The following is a 12,243-nucleotide window of genomic DNA, read 5'->3' as shown; positions in this document are numbered from 1 at the left end:
CCACAGTTGCATCACACAGGTTACCGATGTCCTCTTTGACAAGTCAATCAATTATATCAACTTTGGCACTAATGAAGCCAATGTTACTGAGTGGGCGCTTGGCTTTGCCACTCTGGCTGGCTTCCCATGACTGAAGGCTGTTATTGACATCAGGGCAGCCTATTAGCATCCAGGAATCTTTGTCAACCACAATGGCTTCCAATCCCTCAATTTGCATTTGGTCTGCAACCATGGGAAGATCATCATGCATTTGTGTGCCAAATTTCCTGGCAGCTGCCATGACACTTTTGTCCTGTGCCAGTCCACCCTCCATTAGCTGTTCACTCCTCCAAACACAATTTCTGGCTGGCTGCTTGGAGATAATAGCTATCCATTGAAGACATGGCTCATGACCTCCTTGAGGTCAAGTACTTAGGCCCAGGAGAGATATAATGAAAACCACATCTCCACCAGACGTGTCATAGAGCAGACAATAGGCATGCTGAAGATACACTTCAGATGCCTTGACAGATCTGGAAGAGCCCTGGTGTGCAAGCCATGGCTCCGTGTGTAGCACTCTTGCCTCTGAGGCCAAAGGTTATAGGTTCAAGCCCCACGCCAGAGACTTTAGCACATAATCTAAGCTGGCACTACAGTGCAGTACTGAGGGAGTGCTGCATTGGTGAGAGGTGTAAGTTTTTAGAGGAAATGTTAAACCAAAGACACTGTCTGTGTTCTCAGTTGGACGTAAGATTCCATGGCACAAATTAAAGAAGCGCAGGGGCGTTGTCTTGGTGTTCTGGCCAACATTTAGCAGTGGTGCCAAATTTTGGATGAAACAAATGAACAGGAGGGGCCATTCAGCCTCTTGAGTCTGTTCCGCCATTTAAATAGATCCTGGCTGATCTGTAGCTTAATTCCATCTACCTGCCTTGGTCCAAAAATTTATCAACCTTGGTTTTGAAATTTTCAGTTGACCCCCAGGATCAGCAACGTTTTGGAAGAGAGTGTTCCAGATTTCCACTGCCTTTTGTGTGAAGATGTGCTTCCAGGGGGCAATAGCAACCACAATTTTATTTGATTCAACTAGATATGCCAAATCAATCTCCTGACAATTTAATGCGAGTATAAGATTTTAAGAGGGTTCCATTTACAAAGGGGCAGATGATTTTGAGCACAATTGATTGGGCAGTGCTACTAGGTGGGGATATCAGAACAATTGAATGCTTTTAAAATAAATTGAATTTATATAGCGCCTTTAATGTCGTAAAACATCCCAAGGCGCTTTACAGGAGTGATTATCAAACAAAATTTGACACTGAGCCATATAAGGAGATTTTACGACAGATGACCAGAAGCTTGGTCAAAGAGAGAGATTTTAAGGAGCGGCTTAAAGGAGGACAACCTTAAGCAAAAAGGAAATTGTGTCTATCCCTAGAGTTAACGGTAAGGTACAGGGGGGAAAAAAAAACAAATTGACGAACTGTCAAATCCAAAGACAAATTAGCTTTAAGCAAAAAATGTTTTTTATATTCATCAGCTTGAGGAAATTAACTCTCGAACAGGAATTCACATCAACCCAGTTGAAGGCAACAAGAGCTAATATGAATGACTAAAAGGACACTGGAAAGGAGGATTGTAAGTCGATGTGCTAGTAATATTGAGGTTTTTTTACAGCTAAGTTTGGGGTTAGGGGGCCAATTAGAGCTGTATAGAGCCATTGAAGGAATCTTCAGACAGATTTGGGTGGATCCACAGGATATGGATACTTTGCATCAACCTTCACTGCTGTAGATGCTCATTTGTCAATAACACATTGCAGGGTAGATGCAGAAAAAATACTGGCTAGAATTAGTAATCTCAAAATGCTGCTCACCCCGACGATATTCACTCAAAGGTCTCATGGAAATGGGGGCTTTGATCTGTGGAGCTTTTGCTCATATATTGAACAGCTATGCTGGCGGTTGGGATTGTTTCCATGGACTGGTGCGAGACACTTATGATACCTACGTTTAAAAAGACCAGTAAGTCTGAACTGGGAAATTACAGGACCATCATTAGACTGGTTGTATGCAAGTTGCTAGAAGGAATCATTAGACAGGCACTGGATGACCACCTTGACATAGAGGGAGTTATTAGAAAGTCTCAACATCATTTCCCATAACACCATCCTGGTAAGATTTTATTTGAGGGAGTTACTGAGTTGCTGGATGTCGGTAGCCTGGTTGATATTTTGTATCTTGATTTTCAAAACGCCTTTGACAAAGTGTCGCACAAATGCCTGCTAAATAAGATAGAATTCTGTGCAATTACCAGGCAGGTTCACGTTGGATAAGGAACTGATTGCATTCTCAGATAGAAAGAAGTTGTAAATTGTAGTGATTCTGCATAGGGACTGTCCACTGTGGAGTCCTGCCGGGATTGCTGTTAGGGCTCTTGCTCTTCGTGATCATCAGTGATCTGGGTGAAGGTGTTCACAACTGGATGAACTATTAGCAAGTTTGTGGGCAGCAGGAAGAGTTGTGCGGGTGTAAGGACCTTCGATGAGAAATAGAGATTACGGTCAGATATAAGCGCAATGGGGGAATGGGCTCGTATCTGGTTGATATCTTTTCATTTAGACGAATGTAGTAAGTAGGGGCAACTCCAAGCACATGTACAACATGCATGATTACATGGTCAAGGACACTTAGTGGGGGGAGGATCTGGATGTTAGGGTGCATGAGCCATCAAGGTGCATGGCCAGTGCTGTGATGCTATTGTAAAAGCAAATAATGTGTTAGGATATATTGCCAGGACAGTTAAATAGTAAAAAGGAAATTCTTCATTCGCTGCGTAAGGCCTGTTGAAGCCATAGCCATGATGCTAAAAGGCTGCAGGGTGACTTGGACAGGTTAGGTGAGTGGGCCAATGCATGGCAGATGCAGTATAATGTGGATAAATGTGAGGTTATCCACTTTGGGGGCAAAAACACAAAGACAGAATATTATCTGAATGGCGGCAGATTTGGAAAGGGGGAGGTACAACAAGACCTGGGTGTCATGGTACATCAGTCATTGAAAGTTGGCATGCAGGTACAGCAGGCAGTAAAGAAGGCAAATGGTATGTTGGCCTTCATAGCTAGGGGATGTGAGTACAGGAGCAGGGAGGTCTTACTACAGTTGTACAGGGCCTTGGTGAGGCCTCACCTGGAATATTGTGTTCAGTTTTGGCCTCTTAATCTGAGGAAGGACGTTCTTGCTATTGAGGAAGTGCAGCAAAGGTTCACCAGACCGATTCCCGGGATAGCAGGACTGACATATGAGGAGAGACTAGTTCAATTGGGCCTTTATACACTGGAGTTTAGAGGGATGAGAGGGGATCTCATAGAAACTTATAAGATTCTGACCGGACTGGACAGGTTAGATGCAGGAAGAATGTTCCTGATGTTGGGGAAGTCCAGAACCAGGGGACACACATTCTTACGATAAGTGGTAGGCCATTTAGGACTGAGATGAGGAGAAACTTCTTCACTCAGAGAGTTGTTAACCTGTGGAATTCCCTAGAGCAGCGAGTTGTTGATGCCAGTTCATTGGATATATTCAAGAGGGAGTTAGATATGGCCCTTACGGCTAAAGCGATCAAGGGGTATGGAAAGAAAGCAGGAAAGGGGTACTGAGTGAATGATCAGCCATGATCTTATTGAATGGTGGTGCAGGCTCAAAGGGCCGAATGGCCTACTCCTACATCTATTTTCTATGTTTCTATATCTAGAATGTGGACAGCTTTTGTCCCCTCAAACAGTGGATGAGTGTGTCCCTGGGAAAGGTTCAGAGGAAAGCCACTAGCTAGATTCCTAGTTTGAGGACCCTCAGTTATCATAGAAACATAGAAACATAGAAAATAAGTGCAGGAGTAGGCCATTTGGCCCTTCGAGCCTGCACCACCATTCATTAAGATCATGGCTGATCATTCACCTCAGTACCCCTTTCCTGCTTTCTCTCCATACCCCTTGATCCCTTTAGACATAAGGGCCATATGTATGTCTCGTGAATATATCCAATGAACTGGCATCAACAACTCTCTGCGGATGGGATTTTCACAGGTTAACAATTCTCTGCGTGAAGAAGTTTCTCCTTATCTCAATCCTAAATGGCTTACCCCTTATTCTTAGACTGTGTCCCCTGGTTCTGGACTTCCCCAACATCTCAGTGAGTGAGTGGACATTTCCTCTGTGTAGTAAGTAGGCTTCTACATGTGTTCTTATTTTATTTTAAAATAATGAATGATTGGTTAATAATTTGTGAACAGATCAGGCCAACCACACTTTTAAACTAAAGACTTGCACTGGAATTACTTTGGGGCTTTCAGTGGTTGGGTTTGGTTTGTTTACAGTGATGGAATCCTAATTCATAATTGGTACCTCAATGCTTTTCACAACCTATAATCCACCCCCAACACCATGACTTATAATTAATGATGAATCAAGGCTGTCACTCGAGCTATTTGTTGTGTTGTTACCAATACACTATTGTGTAATCCTCTGAATTCATCACCTCAAGTTGTTCCCACTGCCAGTAACTTGCAACCACCAATACTCCACCCTAATGTTACACAGCTCAAACTGCTCTCTCCACATACAACCATGGTTTGGAAGAACAAAAGTTGTAATCTATCTGCCTTTTTCTTCAGCCACATCTCCTGGGCCGCTGAAGCCTTCTTCGCTTTGTCAGATTTTCCATGTTTCCCTCCTCCTCTGCTATTCTGCCGTAACCATTCACGTATTCTCTGGGTCTCTGGTACATCTTTTGTTTCTCTCATTTCTATCATTATTGCCTCCTTTTGTCTTACACCATCATCACTTCTGTCATTTAATTATTTCCAGTCCACGACCTAATCACTGACCTCTCTGTTTTTTTTACCCGTGCCTCTTTTTTCCCTGGCTCTGTTCATCGTTATCAGCTGTTCATGTGTAACATCTTGTTATCCTGACAAATATCATTGGCCTGAAACGTTTGCCTCCCTTCCTGTCTCCACAGATGCTGCCTGACCTGCTGATTGCAAGCCTGCGATCGACAGATTTTGTATTAGGCAAGGGTATCAAGGGATAAACCAGGTAAATGGAGTCGAGCTGCAGAACAGCAATGATATCATTGAATGGCGACACAGGCTCGAGGAGCTGAACGGCCTACACCTGTACCTATGTTCCTACAAGTGATTCTAGCATTTCCTGTTTTATATTTCAGATGTCAACCATCTGCAATATATCTCTTTTTGATTTATAATGGTACAGCTAAGTGTTTATCACAGTTCAAGTGGTTATCGTGTCAGGTGTGGCTCATTGGGCAGCACACTCGTCTCCGAGACTGAAGGCCGTGGGCTCAAGTCCCACTCCAGCGACCAGAGCACACAAATCGAGGCTGACACTCCAGTGCAGCGCCGAGGGAGCGCTACACCAACGGAGGTGCCGTCCTTCAGATAAGACGCCCAACCGAGGCCCCGTCTGTCCCCCCCCCCAGCCGGACGTAAAAGACGCCTGGCACCACTTCGAAGAAGAGAAGGGGAGCAATCCCCGGTGTCCCAGCCAACATCCATCCCCCAATCAACACAACACAAACAGATGATCCGGTCATTGTCACACCATGATTATATATTAGGAGGTACTTTACGTAGTGAGTCGTCCACTTCTGGAACAATGTTGCCAGCATATGCAGTAAATGCGGAATTGCCGCAAGTATTCAAAAGTGAGCTAGATAAGTTCCTGATGGTGGCTAACGGAAGAACTTTAAAGGGGTTTCTCACCCCGGGGCTCAGCAAGTAAGTACACTGGCCAGTTGAAACTCAGCCAGGTAGGCTAGGGTGCCCTCAGGTTGTACCCGGTCTGTGCTCAATGAGCTGAGCAGAAGTAACAGCACTACAAGGACGAGAAGTGTCAGCCTGGTCTCCCGTATCTGATCGGCATTCAGAAGCATGAACGTGGCAAAGATACAATCAGACTCGGCTGTGAGGCTTTCCATTGTCATACAGCTCACAAACATTCACACTCCAAAGTTACAAAGACTGCCCGCCGGTAGCAGACCGTACCCCATATCCACAGAACCATATTCTAGTATAAATGAGCACTTTTAGACTATTAGAAGGGGAAAAAAGGAAGGAAGGAAGCAAACAAGACCCAAAGAACTATGCATTGATAACGTAGGATGAACCAAGGATACTTACCACAGTACAATGGCATGATTGTGTTCAGTTGCAAACAACAGAGCTTTGGGTTCTGAACTATGACTAGGAGAATAGTAAACAAGTCATGTCCATAAAGCAGAAACTAATATAGAAACCATACATGGATGTCTCTTATGGAAGAAATATGAACAACAGAAATCTTAGCAGTTGAAGGATTACATTTGAGTCAAATAGTTAGGCTACCTAAAACAGACCTCTGAAATACTCGCAGGTATTTCAGTAAGTAGCGTTATCTAGGGACATAAAAGCTCTTAGGATATTCTTACAGATCAATGCAGTTGGTGGCTTAGAACCAGATCTGCCACAATAGACATCTGCTAAATTGTGACACCTGCCATTAATTATCCGGCTGAAAACCACTCGAGTTAGGACAGGTGCTGCTGAGTTTTAGATGACCTCAAATTTACATAGTGTTGAATGTGGGAAGCGAGCCAGGAGTGCTTTCGATTAGTCAAAATGACTTGACAAATTGGAGAACTTTCCTACTCATCCAGTATTGGATGTCTGAAAAGCAGTCTGATAAATTGGAGACCATGGAGGGGTCGAGAGAAGTGGTGGTGAGGTAGAGCTGGATGTTGTCAGCCTTCTTGTGGAAACTGACGCCGTGTTTTCGGATGATGTCGCCAAGCGGCAGCATATAGATGAGAAATAGGAGGGGGCCAAGAATAAATCTTTGGGGGACACCAGAGGTAATAATGCAGGAGTGGGAAGAGAAGCCATTGCAAGTGATTTTCTGGCTACGATTAGATAGATAAGAATGGAACCAGGCGAGTGCAGTCCCACCCAGCTGGACGATGGAGACGCATTGGAGGAGGATGGAGTGGTCAACCGATTCAAAGGCTGCAGATAGGTCGACGAGGAGGGATAGTTTTCCTTTGTCACAGTCACAAAGGATGTCATTTGTGACTTTGAGAGCCCTTTTGGTACTGTGGCAGGGGCGGAAACCAGATTGAAGGGATTCATACATGGAGTTCCGGGAAAGATGGGCACGGATTTGGGAGGCGACAACACGTTCAACGACTTTGGAGAGGAAAGGGAGGTTGAAGATTGAGCATTAGCTTGCAATCACAGTGGGGTCAAGGGTTGTTTTTTCGAGAAGTGGGGTGGTGATGGCAGATTTGAAGGAGAGGGTACAGTACCTGAGGAGAGAGAACCGTTAACAATGTCAGCTAATATGGGAGCCAGAAAAGGAAGCTGGGTGATCAGCAGTTTAGTGGGAATAGGGTCAAGGGAGCAGGAAGTGGGTCTCATGGACAGGATGAGCATGGAGAGGTCAAGAGGGGAGATCAGAGAGAAACTAGAGAATGATGTGAGTTCAGGGCTAGGGCAGGTGAGAGCCTCAGAGGAAGTTTGGCCCGATGAGCCAGACGAAGGAAGGGAAGTGGCAGAGGCAGCTGATCAGATGGTCTCAATCTTTGAGAGCTCCTCGCACAGGTTATTGGAGGTGAGTGTGGTGGAGACAGGGGAGAGGGGTTTAAGAAGACCGTTAGCAGTAGCTGGGGATTAACTTTACATTCCAGAATGATCCTGGAATAGTGAGCAGTTTTGGCTTGGGGGGGAAGATTTAGATAGAAACCCATTCTCAATCTCTTGTAGCAAAATGAGGCAATTAACCAACTGAATGATTCTTTGAAAGAGGAAATAAATATTCCTGAGTCACAACTCCAGGACAGAACTTGAGGGGACTCCACTGGTGCGTGCGAACCTTGTACTTGCACGGAAGGGCCTCAATTCGGGGCCAATATTACAACTCCAACCTAACAATGATTTCCATAGGTTAAACTTCATCTCTAATTTTGTCCTCTTTACTGCTATTTATAAAAAGAAAGATCCCATTGTCTTCACTCTTTTAAAGATTTGTGTAGTTGAGCTCCTGAATGTCTTTGCACTTCTATTCCTCTTTATATTTTCTCTCTTTATTCTTCCTGCCAAAATGTATTGCCTCACATTTCTGTCAAAATGTCCAACTGTCCAATCTACTACAATCTATTTGCTCTGTAAGTTGCTTACATTCCTCTCTACAGTCAACCATGCTCATATTTTGTTATTGACCTGAAACATTATTCTGTTTGACTCTTCACGGGTACTGCCTGACCTGCTGACTGTTTTCCAGCATTTTCTGTTTTTACTTATTCTCTCTTTTAGCTCGTCTGCAATTAGATATTGCGCTGGTCATTTTTTTTGGTGGGGGCTGGGGTGGAGTGGGGGTGCGGGTGTTGAATATATGTTCTGCAGCTGATCTTGGGTATTGGGTGTAAATTTTTAATATAGAATCAGGTGAAGGATTGAGAGTTCATTCGTAAAGACCCAGCACATTTTTTCTCATTAAAAATAAAAGGCCAAAGCTGCTGGAAATAAGTAACTGGAAGATTGATGAATTGTGCCAAAGGAGATGACTCAGCATTTAAAACAGTTATCCTCATTAGTTCAAGACAATGAGGTTGGCTATGATACTCCAGAGAGGAAATCGGGTGTAAAATGCTGCAACATGATCATTCATGTGAGAATAATGGAGATCAGTGGTCAGAAACCTACATCTACAAGGGCGCTAGAGGATTTAACTTCTTCCTCTGCTGCTTCTCTCCCCTTACCGATTCTTTTTCCTTCTTTGGCTGCCCCTTTCTGCTTCACTCCAGCTTATTCGTCTTCCCCTTTGGGTGGGAGGTGGTGGATGGTAAGGAATGGCAAGGAGCCACCAAGAGCTGCAAGCTACCTTTAAGGGTAGGGGTTACATGGAAAATGTGGCACTCAGTAGTACCCTTACCATCTCCTCTCCACCCGCTCACCTCCTCCCCCCTCCCAACCCCTCATACTTCCTTTCCATCGTGTCCCTGCCCCATTTACTTTCATGTTGGCCATTCCCCTACCACTGCCATGACTACTCCCTAACTGTTGCAATTGTGCACTCAATCTTCCCAGCCCTGCAAGTGCAGGTTCGGAGAGGGGCCCACTGTCACAATGACCCTGATTGGTAGCGGGTCAGTCGATAGTTCACTCTGAACCCATTTCCGTGTCAGTTTCTCAACTGTCGGGCTGCGTGCGGATCGCAGACCCAACACCAAGCGGCGGGCCAGCCAATTAAGATGCTTAAGAGGTAATTTAAGGGTATTTAGAAGGATTTTACAAAGGTAGTTACCAAGCTTTCAGCGGGTTTGCCGACCCTTGTGTGCCAGGTAAGTGTCACATTCTCAGTGACTCTCCTTTGCTTTGGCAAGTTGACAGCTGCAGATGTGATATAAAAGCTACCATTTCAAAGCTGTTCACTTTCCAATGTCAGAAGCTGAAGCCGTCAGGATTTGGATGAAACCTTTGAGCTGTATGCAGTTTGGAAGTGCTTGCCGTGAACTCTCTATTCACTGTCACTACCTTGGAGCAATATCTCTCACCACTGACATATCGCTTCTGTCATCTTAACCTGCCATCTATTCCAGCACCAAGACTGTGACAACAAGAGCAGGTCAGAGGCTGGGTATTCTGCAGCGAGTGTCTCACCTCCTGACTTGTAGATGGTGGAAAGGCTTTGGGGAGTCAGGAGTGTGATGGAATACTCTCCACTTGCCTGGATGAGTGCAGCTCCCACAACACTCAAGAAGCTCAACACCATCCAGGACAAAGCAGCCTGCTTGATTGGTACCCCATCCAGCACCTTAAACATTCACTCCTTCCACCACTGGCGTACTGTGGCTGCAGTGCGTACCATCTACAAGATGCACTGCAGCAACTCACCAAGGCTTCTTCGACAGCACCTCCCAAATCTGCAACTTCTACAACCTAGAAGGACAAGGGCAGCAAGCGCATGGGAACACCATCATCTCCACGTTCCCCTCCAAGTTGCACACCATCCGGATTTGGAAGCATATCAACGTTCCTTCATCGTCGCTGGGCCAAAATCATGGAACTCCCTCCCTAACAGCACTGTGGGAGTACCATCACCACACGGACTGCAGTGGTTCAAGAAGGTGGCTCACCACCATCTTCTCAAGGGAAATTAGGGATGGGCAATAAATGCTGGCCTTGCCAGTACCGCCCACATCCCATGAACAAATAAAACATTTTTTTTTTAATCGGTGCCGTTGAAAAATTTCAGAACTTATTCCTCAGAATCCCACTGCAATCAGCCCCAGCACCAACATCACTAAACATATTTAATCACCAACAACACCACCCTTCTCCGCAATCTGCACAGGACACAGAGCATCAACACCTGACCACATTGCTGCCCGGGAGGCCAGGGATGGCCTCACCATGGCCACATTTACTTCACTTGACGCTGTGCAACCTGACTGCCACAAGATGCACCAGGTTGGCACCTCCCCACACCAGCACTGTAAATCATCCCTGCAATGTTCAACCCATTTCTTTAACACTCATCACTGTTATGTCTGACCATTCACTACAATTCGCTAAACCACTTCCAAAGGTGCACACCAATCTGTCCAGGAACACAAAGTATTCAAAATAAAGATTTTAATGGTTGTCAACACATTAGCAGAAACTCTACATGAACATTGGCTAAAACGCCAAAGTGCCTCTTTTGTGTTAGTTGGCATGATTTGGACAAAGATGAGAGTGAGTGTAAGGAGTGGCTAGTGAGTTGGAGATGTGATAATGTAGAGAGGGAGGGATGGGCGGAGGTGCAACGTAAGTTGGTGTAAGGAAGGATGTGCAGGAGTAGGTTAGGGAAGGCAGAGTGATGGAGATGTGTTGAGTGGCACAGCAGGATGAGTGTGGCTTTGCAGTAATGTTTCGCGTTCTACTGAGATCACTGAAAGATTTGTGCCACTGCAGTCAGGTCCTTCTGACGACATCCCTGCTTGTGCCCTCCAGTGCAATGTGCAACCAGGTTGCATTGGTGTCCTGGGGAGGTCTCTCCTGTCCCTCCCTGCGTGCTGTGACTCCCTCCATAAGTATCTGGGGGGGAGACATGGGGGAGCCTTTGTGCAGTACTTGTCTGTGTTTGCAGCACCTCAATGCTGTAGAAAACTGACAGAAGAACTGTCAAAAAAAGTTGGCCAAGGTCCCTTTAAGGAAACCGGCTGATGACGTGTCATCAGATGACTTTATCAGTCCAGCTTCCTGTTAATTGGCCGGGAACTTCACCGGGATGAACAAGCCCTATCAAGGGCAGATTGTGCTGAGAGGGTGGGATAGAACCTGGAGCACATTCCCCACACGCCACCAATGCCGGCCACACCGGTCTCGCCATTGTTGGCGAAATCGCAGCCCATATATACAGTTCTGGTCTCCTTACCTAAGGAAAGGCATACTTATTAAAGGGAATGCAGCGAAGGTTCATTAGTCTGGTTCCTGGATGAGAAGATTGCCCTGTGAGGAGAGATTGAGTAGACTTGGCCTATATTCCCTGGCGATTAGAAGAATGAGAAGTGATCTAATTGAAACGTATAAAATTTTTAAGGGTCTTGACCGGGTTAATGTTGAGAAAATGTTTCCCCTAGCTGGGGAATCTAGAACACCGGGTCTCTGTCTCAGAATAAGGGGTCATCCATTTAAGATTGAGATGAGGAGACATTTCTTCACTCAGAGGGTTGTGAATCTTTGAAATTCACAATATTCAAGACAGTTTGATAAATATTTCAGAACTACGGGATATGGGGATAGTGTGGGAAAGTGGAGTTGAGATAGAAGATCAGTCATGACCTTATTGAATGGAGGAGCAGGCTTGAAGAGTCAAAAGACCTACTCTTGCTCCTATTTAATGTATTCTTACGTAACCCCTAATTCTCCCTTCCATCTCACTACCCTGTCACACCTCCATTCACTCTCCCAAGTAAAACTCATTCCTACCCTCCAGGGTGGGTAATGAAATGGAATGTCCCCGTACTTCTGCTTTGCGTCCTTCCTTCTAATCATCCCTTACTATCCGTGTAACAGCAAAGTGGCTTTGTTGCATACAAAATGCAATATTTTTTTAAAAAGAGAACAACTTTTATTTATATAGCATAATCAAACACAATTTGACACCGAGCTTCATAAGGAGATATTAGGGCCGGTGACAGAGGTAGGTTTTAAGGAGCATCTTGTGGG

This window comes from Pristiophorus japonicus, chromosome 7 (assembly GCF_044704955.1).
Source record: "Pristiophorus japonicus isolate sPriJap1 chromosome 7, sPriJap1.hap1, whole genome shotgun sequence".
Taxonomy (NCBI): domain Eukaryota; kingdom Metazoa; phylum Chordata; class Chondrichthyes; family Pristiophoridae; genus Pristiophorus; species Pristiophorus japonicus.
This window is presented reverse-complemented; position numbering follows the sequence as displayed.